Genomic DNA, 10,298 nt, shown 5'->3' on the forward strand with positions numbered 1-10,298 from the left:
CATCTGTAAAATGAGGACAATTGACCTCCCTCATAGGTGAGATGAGAATCTGGTACACAGTGTCTAATAAAAGTGACTGTGACTTAAGTTTTGCCCAGTGAGAAGGGCACAGGGTGCAGACCAGAGGCAGAGCCAGGCTGGGGAGGTATCCCGGGAGGAGTGGTGGCTCAGTCACCTGCTCCACGTGCGTGCTGGGGGGCACTGAGCAGCAGCTCCCCAGGCCGCCCCCACAGCAGACGACGCACCTCTGAGGGGAAGAGTTCATGCCACCATTTCCTGAGGGAGGAGGAGGTACATCAGGAGACAGAGCAGTGACAACCCTGGCCCCACCCCCGCCTGCCCTGAGGTTCACCCGGCACTACTGGAGGTGGGGGTGACCTCAGGTCACCCACTGGTGCCGGGGACTTGCCCTAAGCAGTGTTTGCTCAGTGAGCTTGTTACAGAAATAGAGTATGATTTGGGGGGAACTTCTGGTGGACACTGTGTGGGACAATGTTTCCTGAGACTCTGCAGGGAGTCGGGGGCTGAGCTAAAGGAGATGAAACCAAGGGTCCTTATGACTTTAATTAAGTTTAGCTTTAAATTCTAGCTCTAGAAATCCTCTTTCTCCCTCTCTTTCCCCCTGCCCCCAGAGACCCAGCCTTTCTCCTGTTTGCAGAAGACAGTCGCCCAGACCTGGCTAATTGTCACAAGGTCTGGACCTCTGGCAGGCTAAAGATAACAAATGGACCTAAGTTTTGTTTCAGTTCCTGAGACCTAAGGTAGAATGACAGAGAGATGCTGGAAAAGACCTCAGAACTGTCCTCAAGACCTGAAGAAACGATTCATTACCCTTACTTCACCTCTGACCAATCAGCTCCCAGCATGACCCCGATTTCCCTATCCCATGGTGTCCTGTGATTTTTGTCCTACAGAATCTGTAGCCTACATGCCACTGGGGAGTTCGGGCTTCTGAGCATTAGCTTCTTGTTCTCCTGGGTGTTGCCAGTCATAAAAAAGAACAGCCAGTCTTTCTCTACTGCAATTCTTGGTGTTTAGTGTTAGGCCCTGCCAGCACCAGGTGGACGAACTCTTTCTGTCTGAAAACAGAGACAGAGGCTGAGAAGAGAGTTCCCGCTGGGCCTGGAGGCCAGGGCCCCAGCCCACGCAGAATCCTCAATGGCGTCTGACACTGCCTGATTCCAGAGTGAGCCTCCATCCTCCCAGGAAAGTTAGACTTTTTTTTTTCCAATTAAACTTTTTATCACTTTTCTTCACTGACTTGATGATTTCCCTTAGCACCCCCGCCCGTCCTTTAAGCTCATATCTCATTGTAATTCTTTTAATAAACCTTAAAATAAAAATACAATTATCTTCTTTATTCCTTTTAAGGACCCATGAGGAAGACTTTACCATGTTCGTATTTTACAGAGGAAGAAACAGTCAGTGAAGATAAGGGACCGGGGCTGAGGCTGACCTGCTGGTAAGAGGCCAAGGCCCAGTCTCACGCATGTGACTTCCTGCCTCCCAGAAGGTGGCCCACGGGGGGCTCGGTGGCAGGGGCCTGACCCACAGGGTTGGGAAGTATGTTAGGGATGGCTTCCAGAGGAGAAGCCCGGGAACCTGGGGTCGGAGAAGGAAGGTAGGAAAGAGACATTCTGATGGAGTAAAAGGCATGTGCAAAGACCCCGTGGTGAGGGAAAGGCGAGTTTAGGCAGTGTGGCTATGGCGAGGGTACAAATGGAGAGGGGGAGGAGTCAGGGCTCTGCTCAAAAGGGAGGAGTAAGAGATGAGGGTAATGGACTAAGATAGGACTCGGGAATCCCTAAGGCTGCAGGGAGCAGAGCCTTGGCCAGGCATATCCCAGATACTTATCAAAGATGGGCTGGGCCCCCAGGTGCCTGGGTCCAGTGCCAGCTAGATTGGGCATCTATCTCACAGAACAGGAACCCCTGGCAAGAGAGGCCCAGGAGACAAGCTCAATGGATCTTTCAGCTGAGAGGGACTGAATTCCCTCTTTGGCTCTTCCCAAGATTCAGGTACCTAGATGGGACCTGCAGAACCTTTGGATACTCACACTGTCTTCCAGAAAACTTTATTTACACTAAAATATCAACACTCACACCACTTAAAATGCAGTGGTTCTCAACTCTGACTGTTCAGAAGTTCAGAAGAATCATCTGAGGGGTGTGTCTGTGTGAAGATAACAACCACTGTTTTTATAAAAATGATACATGCTCATTCTCAAACAACAAAACGAGCAATACAGAAAAGTACAAAGAAGAAAGAAAAAATCCTCCCCCTCCATTAGAATGCCGCTTCCTGAGGGCAGGGTTTTTATTTGTCCTGTTCTCTACTCTCTCCCCCACACGTAGACCTTCCTGGCAGAGTGGATGCATAATACAGCCCACCATCCAGCATTAATTAGCATCTGGTGAATGTCATCTACACACAGAGAGCTATGGAGAGAGGTATAGGTAGAGAGAAAGGTAAGTAGGTCCAAATAGTTTTAAAAGATGGGACTGTACCACATCTACTATATTTTAAACTGAAAGTATTAAACTTTTCTTGAGTATAATAGGAAAAAATTCTGAAAAATTGCTGAATTTTAGATAAATTTTTACTTTTCACAAGAGAGATTAGTTCATAATGAATTTCTCTAATGTAAGAAAAAAGATTATGAAACTCATTGAGATTGGAGTCTTGGGGAAGAAGAAGAATTGGTTCACTTGGGGAAAGCTTGATCATATCTTGAGATGAAAAAGGTGACCACTTCCTTACATATCTTTCTTCCCTTCCCTGCCCCCAGCTCCTGATTTTAATTCTATTATGTTCACTTCATCAAGGTTTATAACATTTCCATTCTGTTCTGCAACCATAATTCTCCTAGTAGTTTATCTTAGTCCTGTATTTAAATAGATTCCATTGCATTTTTTTCCATTGCATTTTTAAAGCACATTTTGTCCCTGAATTTTGTATGTGAAATCATCTCTTATTCACATCAGAAAAAATTAGAAAGACTTTAAAATGGACCCCGCTCCCCCCAAAAAAGACTATGGGGTGTCCTGTATTTAGGGACCCATGCTTTCCATGGTGGTTTTCAGTCTTTGAGCAAATCTAAGTTGTAGATAAACTTACAGCAAAGCAAATTATTCCCATTCATAGAAATGCAAGTGAATTTTGTCCAGTGGCATGCAACTGATGGTCACTCTGCAGCTATTGATCAGTTTTACACGTATGTGCTCACGTTAGTATTCCTCACCTGCCTATGTATGTGTGTGTTGTTCCAATTTTCTTTTGAACACTACTTGTTCTCTAATTATTTAACTAGCTAAATAAAATTTTGACATGTATTCACTTTATATCGTATGAGTCATGACTATACCTCTAAAAAACTTGACTCCTTTTTAAAGTTTAGCTAATTTCACTGCTGAGTAATTCTTCTTCTTTTTTTTTTTTTTCCAAAAAGACTCATGGGTGCTATTTTCCCTGACCCTTTCCATGTTGTTTATAAATTGGAACATCTCTAGGTATAATTGTCTTGGTTTCCCCTTTTCTACACAACTTGGAAGACTCAGCTCCCTTGTCTTCTCATATTGACTGCTGCTGTGGAAAAATCTGAGACCAGATTTTCTCCCCTTGTTGGTGACTTGGTGTCTCCTCCCAGTACCTGGAAAGTTGTTTTCTTTATCTTCAAGATGAGTAACTCAGCCTGATTCAGTCTGTTTCTGATGCTGATGATTCTTTTGTGCTCTCTTAACACATAACACATACACTTGGTTCTTCCTTCGTTTCAGGGAGAATTTCTCTAAACATTCTTTTGCTTTAGCTGTTGGATAATCTACTTCAGGGACTCCAATCCCTCACATGTTGGAAGGTCTGGGTTCCATGATGATTGTCTTCTAATTGTTTGAATGTATTTGTCTTTTCTGTGTGAATTCATTGTGGTTATTTCAAGTTTCTCTCTATTAATTTGCTTTTCAGGTGTGTGCACTACATCGTAACTCAGTTTTTAGATGTGTAATGATCCTGTTTTGTCCTTAATGTCTTTTCTTCAGCAAGCTCTCTTTGCATTTCCTGTCGTTATTTTTTAATTGTCTCTTCCTTGTGCTCTTTTTTATATCCGATTCATATCCTCAACTTTTCTCTATCCTGAAGACATTAGTTTCAAGGAAGCTGCCTTTGCTCCCTTTCAACTTGTGCCCTCATGTGATTTCCTTCCCCTTCCTGGGTGGCCTTGCACATTCTTTCCATCTTGCTCAGTTAATTTAGCAACTCCTGCGGACATTCTACTCATTCTAATATGGGAACCAGGCTGCCTTCCCCTCGCATTTATGGGGAGGAGGGAATAAGAGTCACCCCATTGAGGCCACCCTTGCTGAGAGCTATAGGTCTTCTCTTTCCTGCTTTCTGTGAAACGCCCTGCACCTCAGCCCTCCTGCCCAGCCCGGAGTGTGTCCTAGTCCCACATCCAGTGCAGCTATGACCATGAGAACAGAGGGCCCTGGAGGCCACCGCTGTAGAGATCCTCTTTTGGTTTGTTGGCACATTCGTTTTATAAGCAATTTGTCATCGTGATTCATCATGTCAGGTATTGGGGTAGGGAGAATCTGTGTTCTCCTCTCACTCTGCCTTCTAAAGTCTAAGCTCCTCTCCTAGGTGATCTCCAGGTGCCTCCAGGCACCCAGAGGCCCACAGAGACTGATTCTATGGGTCTAGGTGGGGCCTGTCCCTCCGTGACTGAAGTCATATAGGTGAGCAGGCCTGGAGTTGAGGACTGCTGAGTCACCTAGCAGGGACATTTACAGTTTTGTCAAATTAAAGGAATGCAGTTCTGATTAAGCAAAAGGACATGGCTTTGAACATTTCATAGTTTTGGAATTTCTGAGTGGGTGGGCAAATGACCATTCATTCTATTGGTAAGGCTCAGAGAGGGGAAGTGACTTGCCCAAGATCACACAGAAAATTAGCAACAGACAGGCTGGAAGATTTAGAAATGTCTGCCTCAGAGCTGGGGCCTGGGGATCAGGGTAGCCTACCTCCGAGGGCAGGAAAGCCTCTGTCCACGGCATGAGGAGCCCCCTCCCATCTCTAGGGCTTACAGAGAAGAAACGGTTGTGACCCTGTCCCTGAGGAACTTCAAGCTTCACTGGAGAGGGTGACCAAACAGGAGGCAACCAACAGTTCCAGCCGCCCCAGAAGGAGTGACTCCACTTCCCCTCATGCTGTCCCACCCCATTCGCCCACTGCTGGGTAGCCCAGCTCTTAGCACGAGGGCCTGGCAATGACCTCAGACTAGGTGGCCAGTGGAGTCGTCCTGGTAAGAAAAGCAGAGATATAAAATTGGGGGATCTGGGTTTAGCGCTGGAGAGGGGATGGGCCAGGTCTTTCTGAGAGGGTCCCCATTTCCCCAGGGAAGGGTCTGCCAGAGCACTTTGGGCCATGACTGGGCATTTCAGCTTGACCCTTTGGCAAGACGACTGGGCCAGGACCCTTAAGGCAGTTGGGTCGAGCTGCTGGGGGTGTCCAGGTATTGTCAGCCTCTGGCTGTGCTCTCTTCCTGCCCCATCAGCCTGGTGACAGACCTCAGGCAGCCTCTTATAGCCTCTGAGTCCACTCCTTACTTATTTCAAGGTCTTCTACAACTCAGCTGCCTCAAGAAAATAACAAGATCCTCTTCACAGGTTGTGGTGAGGACTATGGCACATAGGAAGCACCAGCACTCAGTAACAGAGCCACTGAGCCCAAAATAGATCCATTCCGTGAGTTAACAAGAAATAGTTCATTGGACATTTTTTTTTGTGAGGACATGAGAAAAGGAACCTCGCCATTTTCATAGAGCTGCAGTTTAATTTCTCTCTGGGACATTTCTTTCCCTGCTGAATTCCCTGTCCTCCTCTTCTCCCACCCTACCTGTCCCCGGAGTCCCTTCTTTTCTGGCCCAGCCCTCCCGAAAGAAGGGCTGACAGTGGCACCCAAGTGTGTCCTGGGAGTGTATAAATCATGAAGGTGGCTACAGCTTGTCACGCTCTGGGAAATACTTAAAGTATCCCATTAGACACAGGCGCACCCAGGGAGGAAGTGCCAGCTTCAGATTCACACTCAGGCTGCCCAGGCCCAGCTGCTCTGAGGCAGACACTAAACATATCACCCACATTTACGGGCTTCTTGCTCTTCACAGCAACTCTGAGAGGAAGACAGCACGGTGGCCATTACCGTCCCACAGAATCTCATTTCTCAGGTTAGGAAGCGAGGCGAAGAAAAGCTAAGGGCTCAGGTGATTGATAAGCCAAAGCTATGGACTCACCCATTCTGTGGCTCCTTTGGCCATTTTTGCAGAAGCTGCGCCATGGACTCCGCCTGCCATTTGCTTGGTCTGTGATGGGACAGGTCTGCTCACTGTTCCATGAGGCTCATCTCCCTGACAAGATTGCAGGCAGTTTGTTATTATGACTAATTATCATACTTTTGCCTGAGGCTTTACATTTCCTAATTTGCGCTCACCATTTCGTTGTGTTGAGTCCCCTCCTCATTCTGGAGAAGGCCTGGCTCTCTTGGTAGGAGATGTAGAGTTGAGCCACTCCCATCTTTGTCCCAGCATCTCATTTCAGAGTGACTTGGTGTGTCTGGGAGCGGTCGCACTGCCCGGGGAGCCTGTTGAGGCCATCCTTAGCCTCTCTGATGAAAGTCATGGCCGCTGTCCCAGAAATCTGCAGACAAACATCAGTACATATGATTTAGGGCTTTATACACACTCGCATGTCTATGCTTTGATCCTCCAGGGGTTCCTAGAATCTGCATTGAGATCTGCTATGTTATGGGGTACTGCTGTCTGCCAGTCTCCAGAACCCCAGAATCTAGATGCTTATGATGGCTGGAGAGCTGGGTGTGGCCATGCCTGAAAGAGGCTTTTTTTTGAAAAATTTTATAAAAAGGATTAATTTGAGAATGGCTGAACCCACTTAGTGGAAACTATGTCCAGTCCAGTTTATTCATCAGTCACAAATAGATGCAACAAACAACAAATATAGAGAGAGTGCGTCTATGCTAGAACAACAGCTCACATACAGCTAGTGCCAGACACCGTGCTATATGCTGATCATGCATCATCTTGTTAAATCCTCATAACAATCAATTCTGTAGGGTGATGCTATTATGATCTGAGGGGCAAAAAAGTTAAGTAACTTACTGAAGGTCACACAGTAAATTGACCCAACTGGCCTCTGACCTCAAGGACTCTGACTCCTAGCCATGGTCTTCCTGCCTATGAACTGGTGAAACTCACAGCTGGGGGAGGCTGGCCCCATTCTGTTCTCAGACTTTATTCCCAACTCAGCAGCTAGCTCTGTTGGGTCCAGGTAGAGAGCAGGCTCTAAGTAAACATGGAAACAGCATTTTTCTGGAAAGCCTCTGTAACACATTGGCGCTTCAGGCCCCCTGTCTAGGAGTCCCCAACAGACCGCGTTATGAAGTGGCATTTGCCTGGTCTGGCAGGGAGACAGAACTCTGCTCTCAGGCAAATTTTTTTTGGGGGTGTAATGTGACCCCATTTGACACTGCAGGCTGGCAAGGCCTGGGAAATGTCAGCTTACACTTGTTTCCACTGTTTTTAAGGAGGTTTCTTTGCCTTCAGTTCACTCGGCTAAGTGCCTGCTGGGAATGATGGTTCTGCTTCTGTTTCGCTGTGGCCGAGATGTATTTTGGTGCTGGAAGCAGCTTTAGAGCCCTGGCTTCCTTGTGACACAAGACCCTTTTCTGCAAACGACTCCCACTAAGCAAGGCTGTTCCACTCCCACATTCTTAAACACCCTTTGGATGGTTCCAACTCACCCGACTGCAGATTGAGGTAGCTTAGCCATCATGGGAAACCGAAGCTGAAAGAGAAAGAAGGGGACCTTACCCGAGGCTCAAAGCTAAAATTCCCAGAAGATGAGGTGCGCATTTACCCAGAAGGCTGATACCTGGTGCCCTCTCCTCTGCCAAGGCCAGTCGTTCTCAAAATGTGGGGCCAGGTAGTGGGCAGCAGCAGCATCACCAGAGAGCTTGTTAGAGATACAGACCCTTGGGCTCCTCGCCTCAGACCTGTTGACTCCCAAGTTGTTTTACAAGCCCCGCTGTCAGCTGAAGCTGTTGAAAACCACTGTCTGGGGCCTCCGCCCTCTTGGCTGGGATATGAAGCTCTATAGAGGCAGGAATGACTAAAGTTTGAATTCCAACCCCAGCATCCATCTTGGTCCTTCCCCAAAGCCTTCCTACACGGGAGTGGACTCCAAATACACAAGAGACCAGGGAGCTAGAAACAGACACTGGTGTTTGTACAACTCTTAACTCCTGGTAAACGGTGCATCTCCAAATCAATAAATGGGAAAATCGGCTAGCTTTCTGAGAATAAGACATTGATAACTAAAAACATCAACACACACACATGAAAATCTAAGTAAATACTGATGCAAGTAGAAGGCCACTCACTTATCTTGGCAAAGCCTGCAGAAGTCTTGAGAGGGCGAAGCCTTCAGTAACCGGCCTACCACCACGCTCCACAGGCCTGGCACTGCCAAGTGTTGTGACAGTCTGAGGGGCAGAAGGCGCCAGGCCCCATTCTCCCATGAGGATGGCAGTCTAGGCAGATGCCTTCACAGTGGTTCCCTTCGTTCACCCATCCACCCACCCACCAATCCAACAAATGTTGTTAGGCACCTGCTGTGTGCCAGGTCTTCTGGGCCAGAACCCAGGTCTGGGGCGAAGTGCAGACCTAAGCGAAAGATTGGAGGGAGTGGCAGGACTTGTGGAGTAGCGGTCCTTGCAGGCCAGCTGGGTCCCAATTCCCCTGTGCAGTACCCTCTACTTGAGCTGAAGTTCCTGCTATGCTCCCCATGGCCACTAGGCAGATGAACAGTCCAGGGCCCTTGTCCCCTCAGTGAGGAGGGTGGCCAAGTGGGGAAGCATTGCTTTCTGTTCAAGAATGGGGTCCTCAAGGTGGCCAAGTGGCTGTCCCCCTGCTTTATTCTCATTATGGAAATGATATACCCTCCCCCCCGCCCCCAATAAAGAGCTTATAAAAAGCCAGGCCATTCAGAAGAGTAAAAATTACCACTGTTAATATTTTGGTGAGCAACTTTTCTCTCTACACGCCCTCCCCTCTCAATACACTATAGATCCTGAGCCCAGGGGGATGAAATGAGACCAGGAGCCTCCAAATTTACCCTTCAGGCAACAGTGTCCTCCTGCCTGGGAGGGGCAGGGACTGTTGGTATCACTGATGCAGGAACACGGTCTCTCTGGGACATCTTCAAAGCATGTTGACAGTTGTGTCCCTACTCCATATACCCACCTGGGCCTAGGAGCCATCTAAGTCACTGAATCCTTTGTGGGATGGTGGAATTACGCTGTGATAACACCAAAGTTCCATCTTCCACAGCTTCAGGCCATAGGAACCCAGCCTTAGGCCCTCACCCTTGCCTGGGGCGGGGAGGGGGGGACACTTCGCCTCCTCGGGGTTCTAACTCCCCTCTTATCCTATCCTCTCTACAGTGAACAAGTGAACAGAACAGGGGCCCGGCCACCCACTACAACCACTGTGGGATTTTGTTCCCTCCCTCCTTCCTCTCCTGTCAACAGAGAACAGGAGTCTGGCTGAGGAAAGCCGTCCTGGGGCTGGGAAGAACAAGAGAAAGAGCACAGCTTTCTAAAGGCCACTGGTGCTTGTCCTAGCTTTGGTGGTGCTTTGCGAAGCTGTACAAATTGAGTCCTTGCCTCACGGCAACCGAGGACTGAACCCATGGACTAGAGCCCCTAGCAGGGTCTGGTCAGAGCTTGAGTCCCTGAGCATATCCCACCAGCTTGCTTCTTTGAACCCTGAAACTACATAGGGGCTATGGCTGTTGCACTGAGGGACAAGTGGCTGCTAGAGCCTCTTGGGGACTCCCTCCTGGCCTCCATAAAGGGCCCACAGGCTACCGTCCTCTCTGCCCAGAGGCCTCTGCCAGAGTGGGAGCATAGGCCTCAGTGAACCCCATGTCTGCCACTCTGAGCTGGAGAGCCCGGCTGGGACTCTGGGAGCCTCCCACGGATAGGGTGGGCTGGGGAGCTCGGAGCAGCTCCAAGCTGTAGGAGGAGAAGCAGCAGTTTCTTAAGAAGAGCAAGGGGGCCTAGACCACAGCCTCGGCTTCCCCTTCTGGAGAAAAACCACAGCTCAGCTGTGCTGGCTGATAATTCTACAGCTTCTGTCCCTGGAGCCTGCCCCAAGGCCCAAAGTTTTGAGCAGGTGGGCTCTGGAGCTCTGGATGGAAAAAGTGGACCGGGAGAGGTTGAAGGTTGAA

Source organism: Pteropus alecto, unplaced genomic scaffold (genome assembly GCF_000325575.1).
Source record: "Pteropus alecto unplaced genomic scaffold, ASM32557v1 scaffold60, whole genome shotgun sequence".
Classification (NCBI taxonomy): domain Eukaryota; kingdom Metazoa; phylum Chordata; class Mammalia; order Chiroptera; family Pteropodidae; genus Pteropus; species Pteropus alecto.